Source organism: Pinus tabuliformis, chromosome 2_2, assembly GCF_031772625.1.
Source record: "Pinus tabuliformis cultivar Carrire ecotype Pingquan chromosome 2_2, CPIR1, whole genome shotgun sequence".
In the NCBI taxonomy this organism is placed as follows: domain Eukaryota; kingdom Viridiplantae; phylum Streptophyta; class Pinopsida; order Pinales; family Pinaceae; genus Pinus; species Pinus tabuliformis.
Genome location: NC_142300.1, coordinates 342,222,624 through 342,247,499, shown reverse-complemented (window position 1 = coordinate 342,247,499; position 24,876 = coordinate 342,222,624). Strand labels below are relative to the sequence as shown.

Genomic DNA, 24,876 nt, shown 5'->3' with positions numbered 1-24,876 from the left:
CTTGTTTATTTTCTTCTTTTCTTCCGGCGACAATCGACTGCCTTCCTCGATTTGCTGTGCCTAATATTCCAGATTTTGAAACAACCCTATTAATTAGGGTTCCATAGATGTAAATATAAATGCATTCATATTTATTTGAAGGGATGCACCTTTTCATAAACGGAGATGATCGAGAACAATTGGTATTTATGTATAAAACATGATAATTATTTTACTCGAATCGACCTAACCTCCTTGACAACACTTCATTACTCTAATCAACTTACGCACAGTAATGTTAAACCCTCATTTTTTGGACTCAAAATTTCATATATATATATATATATATATATATATATATAATTACTAAATAATTTTGAATATTTCTTTTAAATAAATATATTACTAAAAACACAAGTTACATTTTTAATTTCCATGAAATATTACTTTGAATTTGATTAAGAGATAAGAAACAAGGCTACATCCCTTCATTCCTAATGTCATTGTATTTATTAATGCATAATTTTTATAATTTAATTTAAATAAAATAAGTATATATTTTTTATTGTTATTTTTTAATTAAAAAACATATTATAATATATTAAAAATAGATATTTATAAAAAAATATTTTATAATCGCCAATTCACTCCAAATTTATATTATATTGAAACACTTAATCCAATCAGATTTTATCTTATATCGAAACACGGATATTTTTTGTTTTTTGTAAGTAACATGTCATTATACATAGTAATAACCTAGGTGTTTATATTCTCAACCCTTTATTAGAACAAGAATTTTAGGATTGAGCAAGATACATGATGAATAGAATAGGTTTAATATAATGATAAAAGATTCTAATCACTCTATGATTCAAGAAGACACCTAATGAATAAGGTAAGTTTAATATAATGCTAAGAGTTCACCACCACAAGCATACCAAAAAAAGGAATTTGAATATTGTGTACATATGCAACTTTTGTAAAGACAAGACACATTAGAATGATATAGATAGACAATTCAAGACATAAGCCTTATTGAATTATTATATTTTATATTTATATCTTCTCATCTTATTAGTCCCTGCCCTCCAGGCATGGACTATAGTAATCGTTCGCGGCGAACATAGCATTAGTTGACCTGCTTTTAGTCCCCGGTCATCAGCAATTAACCAAAGTTTTATTCCCGATCCTGATTTTTCATCTTATTTGGCCTCTTTCCAAAAAACCGAAGCTAGACGGCAAAAACCAAAGCTGATCTGAGGCGAAAAGAATAGGTTATATTTTTGTTTGTCCGATATTTTCAAATTGTCAGTCCCTGCAACCTAAACTAATGTTAGCATTACTGGACAGCATTAAATGTTATCTCATACATTGTTTAAACCATATAACTTCGCTATTTAACTATGATAAAATAACATTATAATAAAATATACCAAGCAGGTCTAAGCATAAACGCTGGTATTTGCATGTTGACGACTCATCGCTAGCTGCCTTTACCACATCATATCTGCATGTTGACCACTTGGCGGAACACCGATCAGAGGCATGTGAATCAAACACAATCGAATCAAACACAACTTTGATCCAGGACCAGGTATGCATACCTGAACTTTGAAGCAGCAGCGAGCCTGGGAGTTTTAGTTGAACAGGAGCAGAGCCTCGTCCATTCTCCATTCTCCTACCTGCGATACCAGTAAGTCCATTGAGGTTCAGATGGAACTACCCATTCAGCGAATTTTCTTTTCTAGGTATAGGAAAATTATATACAAATCATTACCCATTCAGCTAATTTTTAAACAATTTTTCCTTTTGATGGTGTAGTAGGGTTTTCGGCAGAATTCTACCGTAAGTAAAACAGATGTTCCCTCCTGGCAATGCACATTTAGTATTTCTAAAAAATTTAATGGAAACAAATTTCTATATTTTTCACTTTTGATATGAAATCCAGTTCTCTATTTTCAGGTGAAATTCGCTTGACATAATTGATTTCGGCTGCACAAAACAAAGGGGTTTTGACTGTTTGACGTGTTTTTCGTGCCTCACGGCGACACGAAACTCTGGAAGGGAACAGAACATACTCAGTTCAAGGCGGAAAAGGCGGGGGGAGAAAAATCTGAGAACCGGCCGGGCTACAGAAGGAGCACGACCTGAGAGAGGGGTTGGGATGAATACTATCGTTTTTGGCGACTCGATGTAAGGTATGCCTGGTCTCCTCATGATAATTTTACAAATATATTTGTATACCATAGTGTATTCAGCCGCCATTCGAGGATACCCTGTTAAAGAGCCCTGTTAAAGAGCCCCGGTAAAAGAAGAAGCCGGCAGGCACTTTTATGAACATTGCTATTAACCGCTCCGCTCCTACTGGATTAGTTTCTTTTTGACAGCAAGCCAAAGTCTAGCCACCACAGGTTCTAGCTAGCCTCACGGTTTTGACCCCTTCCCTCTGGTCAGACAACCCCTTTCCCCTTTCCCTTTGGAGATCACTCGCAATCTAAAAAGAAACTGAGAACACGAGCAGGGTGAAACTGGTGCTAGTGCTCCGCATTGACTTATTACTTACCTAAAGACGGTGCGCGGAGCCTGACGACAGGCTGGGGCTGGCTATTTTTCGATTCTACAAAATTATTAGGGTTCATGCCTTTCTATATGGATATTAAAAATTTCTTTTGCCTTAAATTTCCTATGCCCCAACCGTGTATGCCTAGGATTCATGTTGAAAATGCAAAGGATGTTATTGCTGTTGCATCGCGTGGTGAATGTGAAGAAGTAGGCCGTTGTCTCGGCAATAATGAGCCAAAGAAGTATTTGCGGTAAAACCTCCCGTCAGGTAGTCATGAGCTGCTGTGTAGGGATTCTAATGTTAAACTAGCAAGCAATTCTATTAATTGAACAGGTATGCAGTTAGTAGTTTACTGAGCTGCAGATAATATGATGACAAATGCGCAGGGCTCTCTTTGTTGACAGTCACATATCCCGCATAATGAACGAAATCCACTGGCGGCTGCCCAGGAAGATTAACAATTCTATCGGATTTTGCTTGCGTGAGTCTGCCATTATCCCCCGCACACTGCTAGAACAGCAATGCCAGAGCCAAAATTATTAGGGTTCATGCCTTTCTATATGGATATTAAAAATTTCTTTTGCCTTAAATTTCCTATGCCCCAAATTATCCTAGGATTCATGTTCAGAATGCAAAGGATGTTATTGCTGTTGCATAGTGTTTTAAAAATTATACAGGAATGATATGAATGCTGCATAGGGACTTGCTGCTGTGCAGGGATTCTAATGTTAAACCAGAAAGCAATTCTATTAATTGAATAGGTATGCAGTTAGCAGTTTACTGACCTGCAGATAATATGATGACAAATGCGCAGGGCTCTCTTTGTTGACAGTCACATATCCCGCATAATGAGCGAAATCCACTGGCGACTGCCCAGGAAGATTAACAATTCTTTTGGCTTCTGCTTGTGTGAGTCTGCCATTATCCCCCACACACTGCCAGAACAGCAATGCCAGAGCTAAAATGCATACCCATTGACGGGAAGACGAATAAGAAACGGCCAGCGCCATGACTGCACAACACACCATAGTGGACATTGGGTATGCATGCACCCCAGATTCGGAAGAAGGCATTTGATATGCATGTAGATTAGCGCTCTTCGCATGAGAGATACGTGGCTGTGTTGAGGCTTTTTTATAAAACACGTGTATCAGTGACCGTTTCATGCGTTGATACACCGTTGGTTAGATATAACATGGCCTACACTATGTGTAATCTTGTTCATTATTATTCATTGCGATAGGCAATATGATAAAGTTTGCGTCGAGATAGTGTTCGAGTGGGCTTTCAAGACTTTGCTGAATGAGCAATAGCAGGTGGAGATTTAATTAATATTTGTTTTGTTCTATTATATCATATTTGGTGGTTATTTAAAATCAATTGCCTTTTGGATGTTGGTGTGTAATTTATATTTCTTGTGTTGCCTTTTGATGTTGGGATTTAGTTTTATTTTATTATATATTGGTTTGTTAAAATCTTTTTTGAGCCGTAGAAAACCAATTATTGATTTAGACTTTATACTCATGAGTAATCTGTTAGATTAAGCCAACTAAGCTAATTACTATAACATTATTTTTAACAAAATAAACGCCTGCTCCACCACCAATTTCTTTAAATAAATCTAACAAGCCAACCTGCATTAAAAGAACAGCTAATTTAACAACTAATTTATAATAATTTTCACACCTTTGAAAAAAACCATTATCAATATATAATTTTCACACCTTCGAAAAAAAAACATTATCAATATATCACTTAACATTATCAATATATATCACATATAGTAATAAAGTTATGCTCGCTTGATATATTATATTTATGTCAAGTTTTCTTTCGTCGAAATAGAAATAATATAAGAAATATTTATAGCGCTTCTTTCTGGTTCGCAGTGTTTTTCTAGAGTCACCGCTGGCATAAATAAAGTTGCAGACCTGCAATTGCACTTCTGGAGAGAAAAACTTGCGAGAATTCAAGTACCCCGAGACTTTCACAGCAAGCTTGTCTACGCTCACAGAGGACGAGGCCAACAGACGGAAATCTGCAATTCCATGCCACCCAATTCTGTAAATCCGCGAATTTACTGTTTCGCCCACCTGTAGATTTGGATGCTGGTATCCTTAGTTGGACCAGATCCGGACCAGTGAATTTTTGTATGAGACGAGTGATAAGCTTTCCTCACTGAAGAAACTAAGGGAAAGGCGACAAATAACATTGCCAGAGCTTTACAGTCCATGGGCGGTCAATGTGTCGATCAATAAGCTCTACGGCTATGACTGTTTCTGTATTACTGTAAGGCTATGACTGTTGCTTATGTAAGGCCGCTATGTCACTTGCTTTCTGTATGTCCGCTATCACTGGCTATGACTGGCTATGTCTGGCAGCTATGTCTGGTGCTTATGTATGGCTGCACTGGCTCTGTAAGGCTATGACTGGCTGTGTCTGGCTGTATGGCTATGTCAGTTACTTATGTGCATCTTGCTCAAAAGGTGAATTGCATATAACAAGCATTTTCCACTACAAAATAGGCTATATTCTCGGAAGCTAAATGGGCTAGACAGAACTATGTGCAGGGACTAGCTGCTTCGCAGCCCTCCTTGTTAATACTTGTAAATTCATATATTAATAGAGACAAAATAGATAAGAAATGCAATACCATCATATTTCTTTTGGTTTTATTATTTATATCAATTTCTCAATTGTTTTATTATTTATATCTATTTTCTAATTGTAAATAAATTTATTTAGCTTATCAATGTTTTGACATAATTTGTGAATAGATGTAATACTTTATTAAAAAATAATGAGGAGTTGATATTTTGTGCAATTATTTATATTAATTATGCATTCTACTTAAGGACTATTTAATAATCTTTATTATTTATTTTAAAATAAATAAATATATTATATTTTTTTCTTGTGGATGTGTTAGATTTAGTGTACATACAACACATGAACAAATTGATTTTGGACAACTTTATTTCCTATAAGTTTCTAAAACTATAAATTTCTTAAGTGTTTATGGTGAATGCTCACTCTTATATGAAATGTAGATCTATGGTGAAATAATAAAAATGGTCAATTTTTCTTATAATTAGAAATAATATTTCATACAATTAGGAGCTACTATCTAATAATATGTAGAAGAAAATACACGCAAAATGGAGTGACCCATAGTGCCACAAAAAAATGAGATATAAGAAATTCATAATCTGTATAAAGGGCATGTTCTATCCCATTAACTTTGGTGGGAACAATAATGATAACAATTAAACAATAATAGAGCTCTACTTAGATGGTAAATCAATACATCTAATAATTCAAGAACTATGTGTACAAGATTCAACTTAGATAACAGATATGAAAGAGAATTTCAGGGCCAAGTTCATTCATAGTCTAATACAACCAATTTGAAAGAAACCCAAATTGTTTAAAATAAATATTATTAAAGATGCTTGTTGAAAGAGAAGGTTAAAAAATATAGAGAAAAATTGTAGGAAATGTGACAATATTATGATGCTAATTCCACTCAAGGAAATAATAATATTGTCAAGGTGTGTTAATGAATAAAAATGTTTCCTTCCATGACTTTTGCATGTGTAAAGGACATTCCGAGTATAATTGTTATAAATTGCATCCTCATAAGTTCTAGAAGGAGATTGTAATCGAGGAGGGTGACAATGTTGAAATTTAGGTCTAAGGTAATTATTGCAATTATGGAAATTCACATTATTTACTTGAGGTTTTATAGATTTATTTCTTGTGAAAAATCAACCTTAAGGATGATCTAAAATAACAAATTATAGTAATAATATTTCACTTCCCTTTGACTTAGTATCACGTGACATCCTAAAATAAAAAGATAAACAAATACCAACAAGTTCAATCCCTTAGGGCACAATTTCCTAAGCATATACTAAGTCTAAAAACCACGTTGTCACAAATTTTTTTGGAAAGGGACATTGTCCCTTTTATTAAATTTATATGTTAAATCACTTAACAAAATTATTCCTACATTATGATCCACAAAGGCCATGGATATTCCGCTAGGTAGTTTGTTATGACATATCTACCAGAATATATTTGAAAATCTTAGGTATACACTATGAGGGTTAAATTCTTGTTAGATTTCTAGGTTTGTTAATTATTGTTTATTGCATATGCGTGAAAATCATAATTATGAAAAAATGGAGAACAAATAAAATAAGCAATCACAAAATACAATAATACAAGATATGACTTGGGAAACCTTTTTGGGAGAAAAGTTAGTCTGAAGGTGACATTGCTCTGCTCTCTCTTTCTTTGAATGAAAATGGAGGAAAGTATAAAGGAGCGAGACCTAATGGATCATGGGCTGCTGCAATATACAACCCCCCCCCCCCCCCCCCCCCACCTTTTTTCTCTCTCTATCCACTCTCATCTACTTTTCTCATCTAGGGAACAAAATACACTCGAATAGAATGGAACTCCTTTTCCTACTAGTGGGATGATTATAACACAACTCGATAGCCTACTAGTGGTTAGGTTTTACTCCTTCAACTCTTAACTAGAGTTATAATATGGAATCTTCTAGAGTCTTGTTTATCATGATCACATGGCTAACCCATTTTCCATGAATAATAGGTTCACTTGGCATCTTCTCAAATCATGGTGGTCAACAAGAAGGTCAACTTTTAGGTGGCATAAAGTTTTCATGTTGACTCAATTGAGGGAATTTTTATGCCATTGTAAAGGTATCTATGTGTAGAATAATTCTAGGGGGCGTAGAATTTAAGTGAAAAATTCTTTTCTCCAAAAAATGACATTTGATGCCTCAAACATCTTCTAAAATGTCTCAGACTCCAATTTTCCAAATTAGATCTTGCTGATGAAAATAGTTATGTGAGCATATTCCTCCACTTTTTCCACTCTAAAAGCATCATTGTCATTATAATTTAAAAAGGAAGCCTAATTATTCTTTTAAAATTTATATTTTTCAGTTGTAATGTTAAACTACTTTTTAAAATGAAAATATTTATTTTAAATATTTAATTAATATCCTTAAGATATATTGGAAGAAGATATGAAGAGGACACAACTTGGTAAGAGCCCTTCCACTTTGGTTGATGCATGCCATAGGTATGGAGTCTTGAGATCTACTCCCACCTCCCTAGAAACCACAAGTGCAAATCATTAAATATGCAAGGGGATCATACGTCTCAAGGGCTTGGCAAAGCTTAGGTAGATAATGTTTCAATGCAGGACTAGGTCGAGGGAACTAGTGATAATGCTCAAAATCATGAGCAGGAATAAGGAATGAGGGAAACTAGCACAATAAATTATATAGGAATCCCATCTAGTCTCTGTGATCTGTGGTTAATTATTGTGACGATAAGAGAATTTGGGGAGGTTATTGCTAACTTCTACCTTCATTTACCTCTTTACGTCCTCTCAAATATATGCATACTAGTATTGAGTATTTCCAATCTCTCATTAGTATAGGAATATAAGTTCATTTTTAGTTTCATGGAATAGTGTTTAGGTCATAAAGAATAATCTCTTTACAGTTAGACACTCCATGTAAAGGTAAGGAAAATATAGAAGCTATAGATCAAGAGAAGGCATTTCATTGTTCGACTAGTGAGGTCAACATCATCAAGTGTAGGAATTAGACAAAAGGTTAGATTTTAGGCCTCTCTGGGATAGGTACCAAACTGAGATTAAGATTCTACTCCTCATTCCAAACCCAAAATAAAATAGATTCAGGGAAACCAAATTTCAAAGAATTATGGAGTTTTATTAGTGCATGAAAAATTTCATGGGCCATGCTCTACAGGCCTAGGATTAAGACTAGTACGAAATATTTCTACGCTTGGATATGTTGGAGAATAAAAATTGCTTCATGATCACCTTAGTTTCATGGTTTATTAAGAAGCATGGAGGAAGAATAGTGGTATAGGTGCAAGGGTGTTTTCAACACACCCTTATCATGTTGCAATCATCCTTAGAGGAAGTGGGTCATACCACACATCTTTGATGTTTCCTTTTATGTTTTCTCCTCTGGTAGATAGTCTGCTACTTTAGAGAACAATATATAGTAAATTAAATGACCCTTCATGCCTAGATTTTTTTAAGACATTCTTGTAGTAGTTAAGAACATCAGTTTTTGCATTAGAAAACCTAGTTTCCCATTCTAGGAAAGCCTTGACATCATTTTGACTAGACGTGGTTTCCCATGTTGTGCGAGACCTTTGGGGAGTTTGTCTCTCTCTAGATCTCCATATATACATTATGCTTATATGATCTTTGTATTACATATGTTGCACAACTTTGATTAAGGTATTTTTAGGTCAAAAATGGCTCTCCCAAGGAAAACAATAAAATATTATCAAAATAATAAAATATGAGTTATGAATTTTTAAAGAAAATAAATAAATAAAACTACCTTTTTCTATTGTATTTTCTACTTTTCTTATGAATTACTCAAATTTCAACTCTGGAAACTCAATGGATGTGGGATTAGATTTTGCATCCAATGACTACCCACTATGCATTTTTTTGAGGAGACCAACACTGAGCAAAAATTAAAATACTTGAACAAAATGTACTTAAGAAACACTTTTTTATTATTTATTTTGAAATATTTTTTTTATAAGTGTCTACTAAAATGCATGCAGAGTATGTATGGGTCAAAAAACAAAATTGGGAAATAGTTTTTGGAGTATCAATAGAATGTGCATTATGGTCCATAAATGTCTCAATCGATAAAAAAAAGTCAACATATTTTTTCTATGACAGTTCAAAAATTTTCTCAGACGATAGTTTTATAATGTTTTGGCTGAGAGTTTGCTCAAGTTAATCTCAAGTTAACAAACTCTCAGGCAAGATTTTGATGAGTTTTCAGCCGAGAAATTTGTTGGAAGATTTTTTCAGGGACAAACTAGAGTTTAGATTCTATTTAGAACTATCGAACGAGAGTTTATATTCCATTTATAACTATCGACCTAGACTATAGATTCTAATAAACTCTCAGCTAAGAGTTTCCTAAAACTATTGGCTGAAGTTTTGAAAAGTATATAAAAAGTAAACAACTTTGTTGCCATTTCTCTTATGACAGTAACTTGCCCATGAAAACAACTTGGTGAAAAACCTCTGATTTTTCGCTCAACAATTGATGGGTTGTAAAAGTGAACAAATACCCTCCCATTTACCCTAAGATAAACCATTAGGTGCAGGTACATGATATTTTTTCCAGGTTAGGTATGTGAATTTTTTCCTGGGTTAGGGTATAATATAGTTTTGGAATTGAGTACAATTTCTCCTGTGTATTCTGTCACTATATCTCCTTATCTAGATATCTCTATGCTTCATACCGTGGTATCCATTCTAACTTTAAATGCTCCATCCTAAAAGATCGAGTTTCAAGAAACCCCACTGCTGGTCTTTGTCCATTTTTGCTACCAGATGGTTCTATGCTTGGAAGTGTTGGGAAATAAGGCCCAAGCTTAAGAAAAAATAAGAGAATCTAAAATAAAGTAACATAATAGATTACATCTTTTCTCATTTTCTTTGGTCATTTTATTCTTTAGATTGAATTTATTTAGCTAGGCTCTTGGTTGGATATTATTATTTTGATTCTCTAACTCTCCTTGTAGAAAATAATTATATCCAACTAGGGGAAATGAGCATTCCATTTCCATGGATTCTAATGGTTGACAACTGTCATTTTTTGATAATTCCTCAAATTCATGAATCTACTCTATCACATCATATTCTTGGATAATTTCCTCATGAATAATAGTATTAGGATCTAGTAGTCGTGGTGCTCTTGGTCTATATTTTTTTTTCTTTATACTTATTCCTTTGTAATATAATAAAAATGTCATTTATTTTATGAAAATTATTTCATACTATATTTTCTTTAGTGTTCCATTTGATTGCATTAGTTCTACATCATGGCATCTCGATTGGGATTCTTTTTTTATACGAATATTTATTATGTTTCAAGGTTTGCCTTGAAAATTCCTCTTCGGATACCTTTTTCCTCTAAAACACTAGAGGCAAATAGAGCATGTGTTAATATAGATAGATTTATTGCTTGTCTTTGAACTCATCCCTGAATAATTTTTGGATGAGGTTTACTTTCGAGCATATTTTTCTCCATCTATGTTGCTTTGCACATGGATTCATTTAGAGTTGGAGTTATGTGGATTTTATCGCATATTTTACATTTGATGGCATTTCATTATTGCAACCTATAAATATTTCTAGATCAATGGAACATTGATATTCTCAAGTCTTTTATAATGTTATATAGAAGAACAAGACAAAGTCCTTAAATCTTTCATTATTTTCCAAATGTATATGAGTAAATTGAGTATGAAGAGTATGGTATGTAACTAGTTAACCATATCTTACTATAAATGCTCCCCCCATCCATCAAAGGAGATGACAAATCCTATTGGTAATTAAAGGTATCAATAGTAATAATATGGACTTATTAGGGTTTGAAGAAAATTTCTAACCATAACATCATCATGCTCACTTAGATGAATATATAGAATATCAAGGAACTAATCAAGATGATTTTCAAGGATCAGTATTCCATCAACATTGAAAACAAGATGAACACTCTGAGGAAAATTTTGTAACTCACGATTTTCCCCTTGTAAATATAAGGGACTTCACATCGACCTTATTCTTGGATTATGTCATATGTTATTATTATGATTTTCATTTCTTGGTTCTTCTCAATCCATTGTGGGTATTATGATAAAATTTTGTGATGTAGAAGTTTGTATCTCTTAAATATTTTCAAGAATATTCCTTCTTCCTCTAGTTAGAGATCTTGTGTATGATTCAAACTTCAAATTATCATTTTGAGTTGTATGAATCACTGTATGACTTGATAGATAACACAATTTTATGTTATTTCAATGTGTTCTCATGAATTTCTAAACATGATGGACTTCTTCAGTTCTTCCTCTTTAAGATCTCGTATATGTTGTCTTTAATTGTTGTTTCCTGGAAGCAATTTTTAGAAGTACATGTTAAGCTTGCAAGTGTTGTAGGAATGTGGACTTGAAATCATAATCACAATATTATTGGATATTAAGAATTGTTAGTAAATTATAGTTTTACTTGGAGAACAACCCTACTAAAAATGGAAAAGTACATTCTTGAATGTTATAGATGGAATCATAACAATTTTGATGTCCTATATGCATTAACAATGTCTCATTTCATATCAGGAAAGCATAGTACAACTTAAGTGTATGGAAATTAAAAGTTTCACTATAATATGACAGCCCTCCTCAATCTTTTATAGAAATCCAACTACCCTACAATAAACATTCTCAACCCATTCGCTATGATGCATGCCAATTGTCTTTGAAATAGTATGTAACTGCAAGAACAATAAATGTAAATTATAAATCTTGAAAGGAATAGTCAAATAATTTCAGTAAATTAAGATGAATCTAAGAAAAAATTGGACAACTCACCTTTTTCTCCCTTTTCTCTTATTTTTCCCTCATTTTTTATGCAAATTTTGTTATTCCCACGCTAACTCTCAATTTATTTTTTCTAAAAACAATATACATCAACAACTCAATAGTTATCATTATCTAATTTATATCTTCTTAAATTAGAGTTCTCATGAATTAACTTTCCATGTTTAGATGATTTCTAATTTTCTAACAATGCAAGCAGATATATTATTAATAGGATGGTGTGCTTCCTTGTAATGTTATTTTAGATAAAACTTTGGGCTATAAAAAAATTTCCTTAACCAAAAGATAGATATTTTTGACGATGACAAAGAATAGTTTTATTTTGCAAGGAATCAATGTGGACATGAACAAAATATTCTAAAATGGGTCTTCATGTGAGAATCATTGGAAAAAAATTACGTGAATAATTATTTTCAGTGAATGAACATTTTAATAATTGAAATTGCAATAAATTAAAGGTATAACCTTGCTTATTAGAGTACAAACTAGTAATTACATAGTATGTCATGCTACATTATGTCAATTGTTATGAATTAGCACTGCCTTCCAACATAATCACTTAAATGTCATAGGTGAGAAAATTTGATGTGATAAAACTTTCTTTGCTCTTGATGTTTGAGGTTAAGAGTATCTCTTCTTTGAAAGAAATCATTGTTTCTTTCCTAATTTCTATGAGATCTACCACTTTATCTTTGGATATATTAATTAGCTTTATTTCCCACATTATTAGCATTTATAGATAAATAACATGTAGCAATTTCATCTTCAAAAAGTCTTTGATGTTGAAAGGAGGTATCCCTTTCTCTTAGGAATTCATTGCTTCAATGCACTCACACCATTGTTATGAAAATTAATTCCATTGAATGATATTGTGGGTTCAAAATATACTTATTTACATGAATTTCACCTAGCACAAAGTACTAACATGGAACAATCTTGTTTGGAAAGGTTTTCATGGACTAATATTATGTCCTCTTTGTCACCAAAATGAAGAAATAAAGAAATGTCTTATAAATTCTTTATCCCTTGATTCTCTTGACTTATATTGAAATATCAAACACAAGCCCATGTACCTAATTGAATTCTAGATAAAATTAGAAAAAATAGCTTCATATTTTTATGGTCCAGAGGTAAGTAGAAGAAAGGTGTTCCTTTGGTGAAGTGGAGCTTTATAATGAAGTCAATGGAAGCTCTCCAAAATCTCCTCCACTACACTTCCTTCAATAATTATATACACTAGAATATTGAATGACATGAGAATGTGAAGTTGCACATTCCTAGCACATGGGCTATTGATGCAATAGAAAAACGATATTATCATGAAAACTCATATCTCTAAACCAAAAGATTCCTACCTTATGCCATCACTTTGAATACAACTGCTTAAATTTGATTGCTCATTCTTATAGGTTGACCTAGTTGTACATTATTTTGGATTTTAGTTTAAGTTGTGATTCCTATTTTCAATTAATAAAATAGAGATATGGATTTAGTTGCACTATAATTCTTATTTTCAATTAATAAACTAAATATATTGAAGCTAATTGCATTGTAATTCCTGTTTTCAATTAATAATACACCATTGAAAGCCTTAAATATGAAGAGATCACATCCACAATAGGAGGTCCATTCATTTATTCCATATGCTTATATTATATTCATGTGACATTGATGTTGCATTCATGTGATGTTGATATGAATAGATTTTCACAGTTGATATTATACATCCATGTGATACTAACCATGCTTATAGTTGCATATAATTACATCATATGCAAGAATTATTTAGTTTGATTCCATCTAGGCATTTTTTATTTTAATACAAGTTTAATTTACCCCCTGTCAACTTCAACATGATTGGGTCATTCACCTTCAACAGATTCATGAAAACCAAGACTAGTTTTGATGGTAGGAGACCTTTGACTACTAAGAATATTATCCAAAACCTTAGTATTGTCTTGAAATTGTAATAGTTTATCCTTTTATTCTAATTTACCTTTTAAGATATTTACCTCAACCTGATATTTCTTTTCATTTTCCTGATATTGCTTCTTCAAGATTTCTTCAGCCTTTCTTCCTTCTTCCACTTATTGCCTTAATTTGAGAATCTCGTTTTCTTGTTCTTCATCTGCTTGAGGTAGTTCTTCATTCCGCTTATTTTCAAGATCTTATTTTAGAGAGAGGAACTTAGCTTCAAGACTTTCATAGTAACTGGATATATCTTTAAGTCTCTTGATTGTTGTACTCTTTCCATCTACTTCATTTCTTAATGATTTCACTTCATCCTGCAATTTTTGACATTGATCTTCCTTTTCCTTGTACTACTTCCTTACTTTGTTTCCTTCCTCCAGCTAAGATTTTAATCTGGTAACTTCTTCTTTGAAGGCACACTCCCTTTTGTTAAATAGATCTTATTGATCTCTGATTTTATCTGCGAGTCTTTTAACTTCTGCCTCTATGTTTCTTTCACGATCACTTCCAATATCTTCAATATTGCATGAACAAAGAAAAGTATCACTAGAAGACCAAAAATTTGTACCTAATACTTCATTTGCTTGTTCATCTTCAATCTGAGGTGATTTTGAATCTGAATACTTGCTTCCACCTAACAGCTAATTATCTCTCCTGCTGTCATTGTTCCTTTGAGATGTCTTCTTTTTCTAAGGTGCATTCTTCTTTAGCTTCTTTCCCATTGTTTCTACAGATCTCCTCCAAGCAATCAAGCTTCTGCCAAAGGACCTACTATGATACCAATTGTTGGAAATAATACTGAGAGGGGCACTGAATCAGTATTAGTCAAATCAATAAATTTTTCTTTTCATACTCATATTTATACATGCTACTTCATTAAAGGTAACTCACGTGTATATGCAACTATCTTTAAAGCAACCAGCCTATATCCAGTAAACTTATGATTTAGTTAATTGATCATATGTTCATATTTAATTAGTGTGTCAGTACTTAATTAATCATATAAATAGTAACCATGCACAGTAATAATAGAATAAACCATCACACATAAGCAACACACATGAAGACCAATATTTAAGGTGGAAACCCAATGCGGGACAAAAACCACCTACTGTTGTCTTCTTTTAATATAAGAAAAATTTGTTTACAATCTTGTACTAGTGTAGACTCATACCAGTATGTAGGCACCCACTTCAGAAGGCTACAACCTTCTCTTGTTTTCTAGCTACTACTGGAAGGGAGCTACAACCCCCTAGCTCTTGTACTAGATGATCCATTTACTAGTACGTAGGCACTAGCCTATAGAAGGCTCCAACCTTCACTCATTTTCTAGCTGCTACTAGAAGGAAGCTCCAACCCCCTGGCTCTTGTGCTAGTCGATCCATTTACTAGTACATAGGTGTCGACCTACAAAAGACTTCTACCTTTGTTTGTTTTCTAGCTGCTACTGGAAAGGAGCTCCAACCCCCTCACTCTTGTACTAGCCGATATGTTTACCAGTACATAGGCATCGGCCTACAGAAGGCTACAACCTTCTCTCTTCCTCCAGGGACCACATTTCATAAATTTTTAGACTGGATACTCTTGGAACACAACACCACAATCTGAAGGCCTTGTTTCATCATATTTTTATACTGGACCCATCAGTAACTTTGAAGCTCAGAATCAATCACCACTGCAATACAACCATCAAATACATCTGCATCAACCAATCACTGAAACTCAATCATCAATCTCTGAATCAACCACAACTGAATCAATCACTAAAAACCCATCATCATTGAAGCAAATCACAATCAATCAATCTAAACATTCAGAACACTGTCACCACAGTACAGTCACCAGAATGCAAAGCAGAACCCAAAACTCTACATCAACAACTAGAACCAACTGCAACTTCAAACATCATATTTCATAATGTATATGCTACTTCGATGTGCCGAACCAGCGTGTATACACAATTTTACCAAAGCGAACCAGCGTACATATCTGCAAATACTAACTTAAAAACTTCACAGCTATTCCAAACTTCAATCATACTTAGATCATAACATTTACAGAATAAAACATGCGTCAGTATTCAGATCTAGACTATCCATGATCAAACCATATAATGATACTTCATTTTAGGTCTTATGATCATGATCCATCATCCATCATCAACCACATAGGTGCATCCTTAGTTCAGATCAAGAAAAGCACTAGAAACCCATAACATGCAAATTTAATTTTGATCTCACTCTTGATAAGACATTCATTACTTGCACCCCTTGGCCTAATGATCTTCTCCTCCTTATATAGCTTTAGGCCCTTTGTTAATACCTTGGACCAAATACCTAGGGTAAATACCTCGAACCACAAACCTCAAATACCTTGGACCAAATACCTCAGACCGAATACCTTGATTTTCCTTCCCATATGTGCTTTTGTTTTTGTGAAAGTGTGTGTATATGTATACTCTCCTTTTGTTTTGTGTACTTGCATGTACATGCTACTTGGTCAAAGTGAACCAGCGTATACCTCTCTTTCTTCAATCTCTGGAGCCTGAATTGTAATCCTTTGCTATTAACCTGTTGCACTGTGAACTGTCATCTATTTGAGTTGCCATGAAGGACAACACCTATATCATAATGCCAACATCTTAATTTGATTCCACTTGGGTATTTTTTATTTTAATGCAAGTTTAATTTACCCCCTTGTCAACTTCAATATGGTTTGGTCATTAGACAAATATTTTTAAGTTGACATGTGGTCAACTTGAGGATACTACTTAATTGATAACATCTTTGGTAATCAATGAGACAATGAGAATACTTTCCAATGACGTCTTAGAGAACCAAAATGAAACTATACAGATAAGTATTAATTTATTAATGTTAATTTATTTACGTAGTAATAATAACATTTTGAAATTGAAAACTCCTGAGAATAAAATAAATAGTCCATGATATAAAATATAGAATATGTTTTTCCATGATGGTTGATCTTAAAGAACAAAATTTGTATTCCAAAATCAACTTTGATATTTATTAAAAGTGAATCCAGTATTAATAACTAGTCCTCTTCTATGTAGGAACAATAGCATTAAACAACCCCTTTGGTGACCTGTTGCAAGTTCGCTCCATGGGAGGAGTCGTGCTAGGCTCCCACATGCATATTAGATTCAATTATGAGGGATCTATTGGGAATTCTATAAGTACACTTCAATTGCTATTTAAGATGTTCTAGTTTACATTATAAATTTAATGTTTAACATGTTATTCTTTGACACATGTTTACTGTGAAAAAATAACATTGTTGATAAGAGCACATGTTAAGATTGAGGTTGGTCATAATGATTTGGAACCACACATTCCTTTAGTTTCTTATTTGAGTACTATACCTACGAGAACCAACTCACTATCAGATAGAGTTGGTCCATGTAAATTATGAACATAAATCTTGAAGTGATATGCTTAATGCATGCAAACTTGTTGCATGTGTCTCATACTTGTGATTGAAAATATAATTTTTTATATAGGACCAACATATAGATCTATTGACAAGGATTCTATCATGAATAGAAACAATTCTAAGGGGTCTATTTGGCATGGTATAGGTACACATTTGGTTTCTAGTTAACATGTTCAAGTGTAAGGTATAAATTTAATGTTTAACATGTAAATAATTTATTCTTTCACATGTATTTAATGTGAAAAAATATTGTCATCCACAGGTTAATCGACTAGTCCTTGGATTGGTCATATTGATTCTGATCCACTTGTTGAGGAGTGTTCAAGTCAAATATGAACATAAATATTGTTCAAGACACGTTTAATGTTAAAATTTATCACGTGTATCATACATGTGCATAATTGAGTTTTTTTGTTTTATATAGGATGTAATAGCTTTGAGTTTGTTTCCTTAGAAGGGGATAATCATCCTATGATAGGAAACTCATAGAATGAGATAATTTTTCCATCAAGTAATTTTAAATGTAGACATTTTTCAAATAAAAATTTTCCAAGTGCAGTTTATGTACATTTAAATAACATGTGAACATTTAACTTGTTACTAGTTTTGATCGCCCTTCTGAGGGACCTCATTGTAGAGGGAGAGGTTGTAGGGTGCAATCGTATCCCACAATCCAAACTATGACCCTCTTCATTCTCATCCTAGAGATGTTCTTGAGGAGATGCCTTGGGAAGACAACATATCCATGCTTACTATTGATGGGATGAGGGAGAATTCAATGAGATTGTAGATTGACCTAGAAAATAGTAATCTTCTATCCCTACTCGAGATTGTATCAAAAAAAATTTCACATTTTGGAGACTCTCATAGAGGGATATCATGGGGTTGGACTGAAAAATAAGGTTTTTTAAATGTGATATGTAGGAGGATATCATCATTTATTGCTAGACACACCTATAACGAAGTGAAAGCTATGGTAAATAAACAGATGAATATGTCATTTTTTTACTTGTGACTCAAAGATAAAAAATGTCTAAAGGTTGAAAGATTTAATGACCCTAATATTACACCCTTTATTTATTAGAAGTTCCTATATGCACACGGGAATTTCCCTAATAATGAAGAGGTGCTGCTAGATATTGAAAATGAAAATAATGGTCTAATTCATGGTGAGGGGAAGGAGGATATTGGGAGGGATATTAGAAGTACATTGGTAAGTATTGTAAAAATGCATGAAAAAGGATGAATTAAATTCTATGTATAATCTTACCATCTTTATTTTTAGGTTAAATTGTTTACAGATAGATTTTATGGGCTCTAAAGTGAATGAGTTTGTCCCTTTTATACAAGAGACAATGATTTTCATGATTTCATTACCAAAACCGAATTGATCATGGATTTTGAAAAATATCCATTGCTCGGTTGGCTTTGGAGTAACAAGAGCATCTTGTTTAATCTATGTTGGCTCAATCCTCCATGAATTCTGGGGAAAGTCTTGGACGAGGAAGAGACAAGTGAAGTTGTGCTCTTCCAAAAGGAAATAAACAAGCTTGATGAAAAATATATTCCAAAAAAAATGAGGCTTTAAGTAACTCTATACATTAATTATTTGTTTAAAACATAAATCCGCAATAACTTCGTAACATAACTCCACAGAAAATTTCATACAAATTTACTATGGAGTTCATATAGAGTAACAAGGGTGCATTAATTTTTCATTTATATTTACTTGTATTTATCAAGTTTTAATGGTTATATTGGTGTTTATTACATTATTTTCTATCTTTCATCACATCCATAAGGTATGTTAGAGCTCCACAAAAAATTTCCAAGCACAAAACATATGATGTATTTCAAGTAACTATCAAAATTAGCAACCAAGTCCTTCCATCCTAGGATGGGTACAACTACAATTGTGAAGCAAAAAGCATATCAGGTATTCAAGGAGGCTGTCAAGATTAACAACAAGGAGTTATGTGGAGTTTAAATTGCCAAACAAGTATGCATTGAACTAGTTATGTCTAAAATCACTCTGTCTAATATTGTAGATGAAGGATCAACAAGTTTAATATGTATGTTCTTTAAATTATTTACCAATAAATTTTATGGGCTCTACACTTAATGAATTCTTTTATTTTGTACAAGAGATAATGGTTTCCATGTGGTCACTACCAAAATTGAATTGTTCATGGATTTGGAATTATATTTGCTACTCAATTGAATTTGGAGTAAGAAAAGTATCTTGTTCAATTTATATTGGCTCATTCCTCCATGACTCATGGGGAAAGCTCAATCCTCACTCTGTCTAAAATCACTTTTCCTAGTTATGTTTAAAATCACTTTGTCTAATATTGTACATGAAGGCTCAACAAGTTGAATAAGTATGGTATTTTTCAAAATTTCTTCCATAACCCTTGTATTAGTAAAAGTCACCCTGAAGAAGACCTTCGCCCCCAACTTCATCTCAACAACCCATTTTAACATTTTAGGTTGATGAATTCCACCATTTTAATTACACATCAAATAGCCAAATGCCTACAAACATTCAAATAATGGCATGTACGTTGACATATTGGATATATGTCCCTATTCTTTGAAATGTTACTTTATAAGGAATTCTTTATTGATTTTGTTACACAACCTTTATGTTTTTCCAAATTATTTGTTCTTCGAAAATCTACTTTGAGTTTCTTGTAAGTTCCTACACCCTCTCCATCTACCATTGCCTTCTAAGTTTGTTGGTTATCAAACTATTGGGAATTTTCCTTTTCTAGTGAAAAGAGGATAGCTAAAGCTCTCAAAGCCTTGATAGATACACTAAACCCTAACATTGGACTTCATCTTCCTAATTCATCATACCACACTCCTTACCTAAACCCACTTGTTTATGTCCCAAAGGAATAGGGGTGTTACATGTACAATTTCTCTTGAATTATTCTATTGTACTTAAAGCAAAGGTCGTCATGATCAATGCATTTTTCTCTTTCTCACAATAAAATCCTAACCATGTTTTATTTTACTCCTCAACATGAGTTACATTTATATGTTTTCCATTCTTAATATTAATCCAGAAGTGATCATTTCAAGTGGAGATTTTGGACATGATCCCTTACATAAGGAAATTAAATGTTGCAATGACGGTTGTGATGCATTGGTTTGGTTCATGGAAAATAAGGAAAAACATAAAATGATGATGTTTGTTTGATCAATAAACTGAGAGGTTGATTATGAGTTAAAGTGTTATAACATGGCTTCATTTATATATTAAGAGGCCACCTTTTATCTTTAAAGAAGAAAATGTTTATAACATTACAGTTTATAATATTGATGATCTAGCTAGATATTGAATTTGACAATAATGATATAATTGACAATGAGGGGAGGGAGGAAATTGGGAGGGAACTTAGGAGGACATTGGTAAGTATTGTAAAAATGCATTGAAAAGGATGAAGCCAATCCTATGTCTAATATTACTATCATTATTTTAAGGTTAAATTATTTACATATAATTTTTATGGGCTCTAATGTGAATGAGTTTGTCTCTTTTATACAGGAGACAATGGCTTTCATTAATTCAATACCAAAAGTGATTTTTTCATGGATTTTTCAAAATATTTGCTACTCAGTTGTCTTTGGAATAAGAAGAGTGTCTTGTTTATTACAAATTGGCTCAATCCTCCAAGAATCCTAGGGAAATTCTAGTCATAGGAAAATACAAGGGAAGTTGCACTCTTTCAAAAGGAAATAAACAAGCTTGATGAAATATATATACCAACAAAAAATTAGTCTTTAAATAACTCTGTACATTAGTTCTTCATTTGAAACATAATTCCATAGTAACTCTGCAACATAAATCCACATAACATGTCATACATAGTTACTATGGAGTTCATACTGAGTAACACATGTACATTAATTCTTAATTTAGAATTACTTGTATTTATTAAGTTTATATGGTTACATTTGGGTTTCTTACATTATTTTTTTATCTTTCCTCATGTGCATAATGGATCTTATAGCTCCACAAAAAAATTTCCAAGTGCAAAACATATGAGGTATTTGAAGTGATTATAAAAATTAACAACCAAGTCCTTCCATCCTAGGAAGGGCACAACTTCAATTTACAAGCACAAAACATCAGAGGTATTTCAAGGGACCATCAAAATTAACAACAAGGAGTTCTATGGATTTTAAATTTCCAAACTGATTTCCATTGAACTAACGCTCAAATCTTCCAAATAAATGTTCACGTTGTAGTGCTTTCTTCAATTAGAAAAGGAATATTGATGGGCCTCCAAATTAGATACAAATTAAGGCCAATATGACCATCCTTCAGCACATTAAACCTCTCTTTTGTAATGGATGACATATTTTTAACTTTAATATGTTTGTTAGAAATGTTTACAGATAATTGCACATTATGTGCCTAGTATTATTTATTTTTATAGAATAGTGAGAATGTTGGGTAGATCGTGAAGATTTTGACGATGAGATAATATAGGGAATTTCTCCCTGATACAGGATGGAGTAATATTGGATAATAAATGAAAAATATAATATTAAATCATTGAACATATTCTAGAGCTCTAGTAATTAAGAAAATCTAGGAATGTGCTCCCTATCATTTAATGAAGATTCCTACTATTGGGAACTAGATCCACTTTTTGAGGGATTTTGGAGGGGAAAGTTGTCTCCTTCTAAGGAGGATTATTTCCAATCTATTTGTATAAGTACCAATTCTAATTTTCCTCTAGGGGCATGTATTTGTTAGTCTTCTTATGAAGAAAACTTGTTATTTAACAATCATGCTTTCATTTCCAACAAGGATGTACTTCCATTGATTTAAATAATGATGTTTGGTGTCATTTGTAACTTATAAATATTGGTTTCATTCATAGGACTCTGAGTATCCTTGGGCTTATCCATCCTAGGAGCATCAAATCCTTTCTATAAATTTTTGTATATTATTTGAATGTTTTCACTTGCATATTCTATTCTTGTTTTTCCTATTTCTACATTTAGTATTCATGTTTCATTTGATGTAGGTTATATTGGTTAAATGATTGAAGTGAGTTATTTTTCAAGCTATTTATGAAGTCAAGATCATGGTTCATTTTTTGAGCAACATTGCAAAGTCATATCCATGATTGATCTACTTGGGTTGGTTTACTAGTTCACAATTTTGGAATTTTTGGAAGTCTCCTCTAGCAAAATAGAAGTAATTGTCCATTACTTTTTAGCACGTGTTAATAAGATTATTTCAATTTTATTCCACTTATATTTGATATTAAAATAATCCAAATTAATAAAAAAAAATTACCAAACATTTTCACACTATTAGCCTAGGAATTTGGGCATTTAGATCAGCTTACTTGTTCATTGGTTTGAAATTTTTGGTTTCTAGTAGTAATTTTCTATTATTTTTTAGCACATGTTAACAAGGATATTTTGATTTGATTCCAATTGTATTGAGTGCTAAAAAATTATACTAAATAAAACAATTGCAAAAAATTTTCACTTGATCAAGTTAGGCATTTGATAGGTTAACTAGTTCACTAATTCTTGAATTTCAAGTTTTTATAGTAATTTTATGCTATTTTAGCACATGTTAACAGGGGAATTTTTTTGTGATTCCACTTGTATTGGAGTCCTAGGATATCATAATTAATAAAAAAAATATCCTATATCATTTTAATTTTATTTGTTTGGGCATTCGATGAGTTAACTCGATAAATAACAATGTTGTAGTAATCGTGTAGCAATTTGTTTTTGAGATCTTCCTTGCTCAAATTCACTCCAAATTCATGATAGAAGTATATTTATAGGCTATGAATTTTATGAGAGCACTTTGGTTGAGCTGAGGATTTGTTAGGTTGCCATTTAGCTCTTACATTGCTTTCTTCGGGAATGTTGATTTCTGCAATTAGTCTAGATTTACCTTTCAACAAAAGTAGAATAGATTTACTTAATGTATTTACCTTTTCTACAACTTAGAATTGATGGCTTGCATAGATATTTTCTCATTTGAATTTATTTCATTGCCTTATTTCACTTATATTAAAGAGAGTCAAACTAGGAAGAGGAAGGTGTCTGCTTCACATATAGTGTCGATCCCTCTTAAGTTTGTACGAATCCCGGGTTGATAATCTAAGTTGGTAGCCAAGGGAATTGCAACATTCTTGTTGCAATTCCAGAGGTCATCACTTTGTGGAACCATTTCTGGAGATGGTGTCAAATAAAGGGATCTCTTTGTTCTTGTAATTACTCCTTCTTTCTTTTTTACATTCATATTTTCTGTAAAAAAAATAAAAAAAAAATTGCATTAGGCATCTTGCATTACATTCTCATCTATATATATATAGATAAACACTTCTTCAACACCAAAACTCCCAATTGTCTACATGGTGCAGTAAGAACCACAACACCTTCCACTTTTGCAAGTAGAAGATGAAGAGGTGGCAAAGAAGGTAGAAGAAATGGTTGGAGACAATGAAAATGAGGAAGAACCTATTGGATTTCCCATTCAAGATGCTAATATCAATGTTCACATGAATAACATTCATCCATAATTTCTTCCCAACTTCCATGGTATGAGGTAAGATGATCTAGAAACCTTTCTTGTTGAATTTGATATGATTTGCAGATCTGATGGTTACTTATTAAACACTCAAAAATTGAGATTGTTTCCACAAACATTGAAGGATAGAGTTATTAAATGGTTCATCAGTTGAGGGACTAACTCAATAAGATTATGGAATGATATGCAATGGATATTTTTAGAAAAATATATGGATCGTGATCTTAAAGAGGAAATCTTTAGAATGATTGAAAAAGAAGATGAAAGCCATCAAGATCTAATATAGATATTCATGTATAATGTTAAGAGGAAACAATTATATCATTTAGGATTTGACACACTAGAAACCCTCCTACTTAGAAAAATTATGGATTAGTGGATTGATCTCCTTGATTTCATGAGTAGAGGTGACGTATACCAAATATCATTTGAAGAAATTTGTGAAATATGCAAACACATATCAAGAGGAAGGGAAAGAGTGGGTAAATTAGCATTGAGATTGGTAAGTCAAGCTAAACTTAGAAATTTTCTTAATAACATTAAAATGCAAATTCTTAGAAATCTAAGTGAACAAGTAGAAATGTTAAGAATGAAAAATGAGGAAAAATAAGATTTTTATATTTTTGTTATCCATGCATAATAACATGCGACTAAATATTTCCCATCATTATTAAGGGTGAAGGAAGTTTACTAGGAGGACAATGGAGAAATTCAATAACCAAAGCGGCTCTGTTATTTAGCTCCAAGAAGACCATGGTAGCATATTCAACCTATTATGATCGAAGAACCTAATTCACAATTTCAATGTTATGCACATCCATCTCAAAGTAACTGGAATAAAC

The 24,876-nt window shown here is 32.5% G+C and overlaps 1 long non-coding RNA gene across 1 annotated transcript; it reads left to right on the top strand.

Annotated features, from left to right (window-relative positions):
• The first annotated feature begins 1,952 nt into the window (after positions 1–1,952).
• LOC149192670 (uncharacterized) lies at positions 1,953–2,966 on the top strand. Its single transcript, XR_016254901.1, has 2 exons — positions 1,953–2,180; positions 2,932–2,966. It is a non-coding gene; the product is annotated as an uncharacterized LOC149192670 (long non-coding RNA).
• Positions 2,967–24,876: the final 21,910 nt, after the last annotated feature.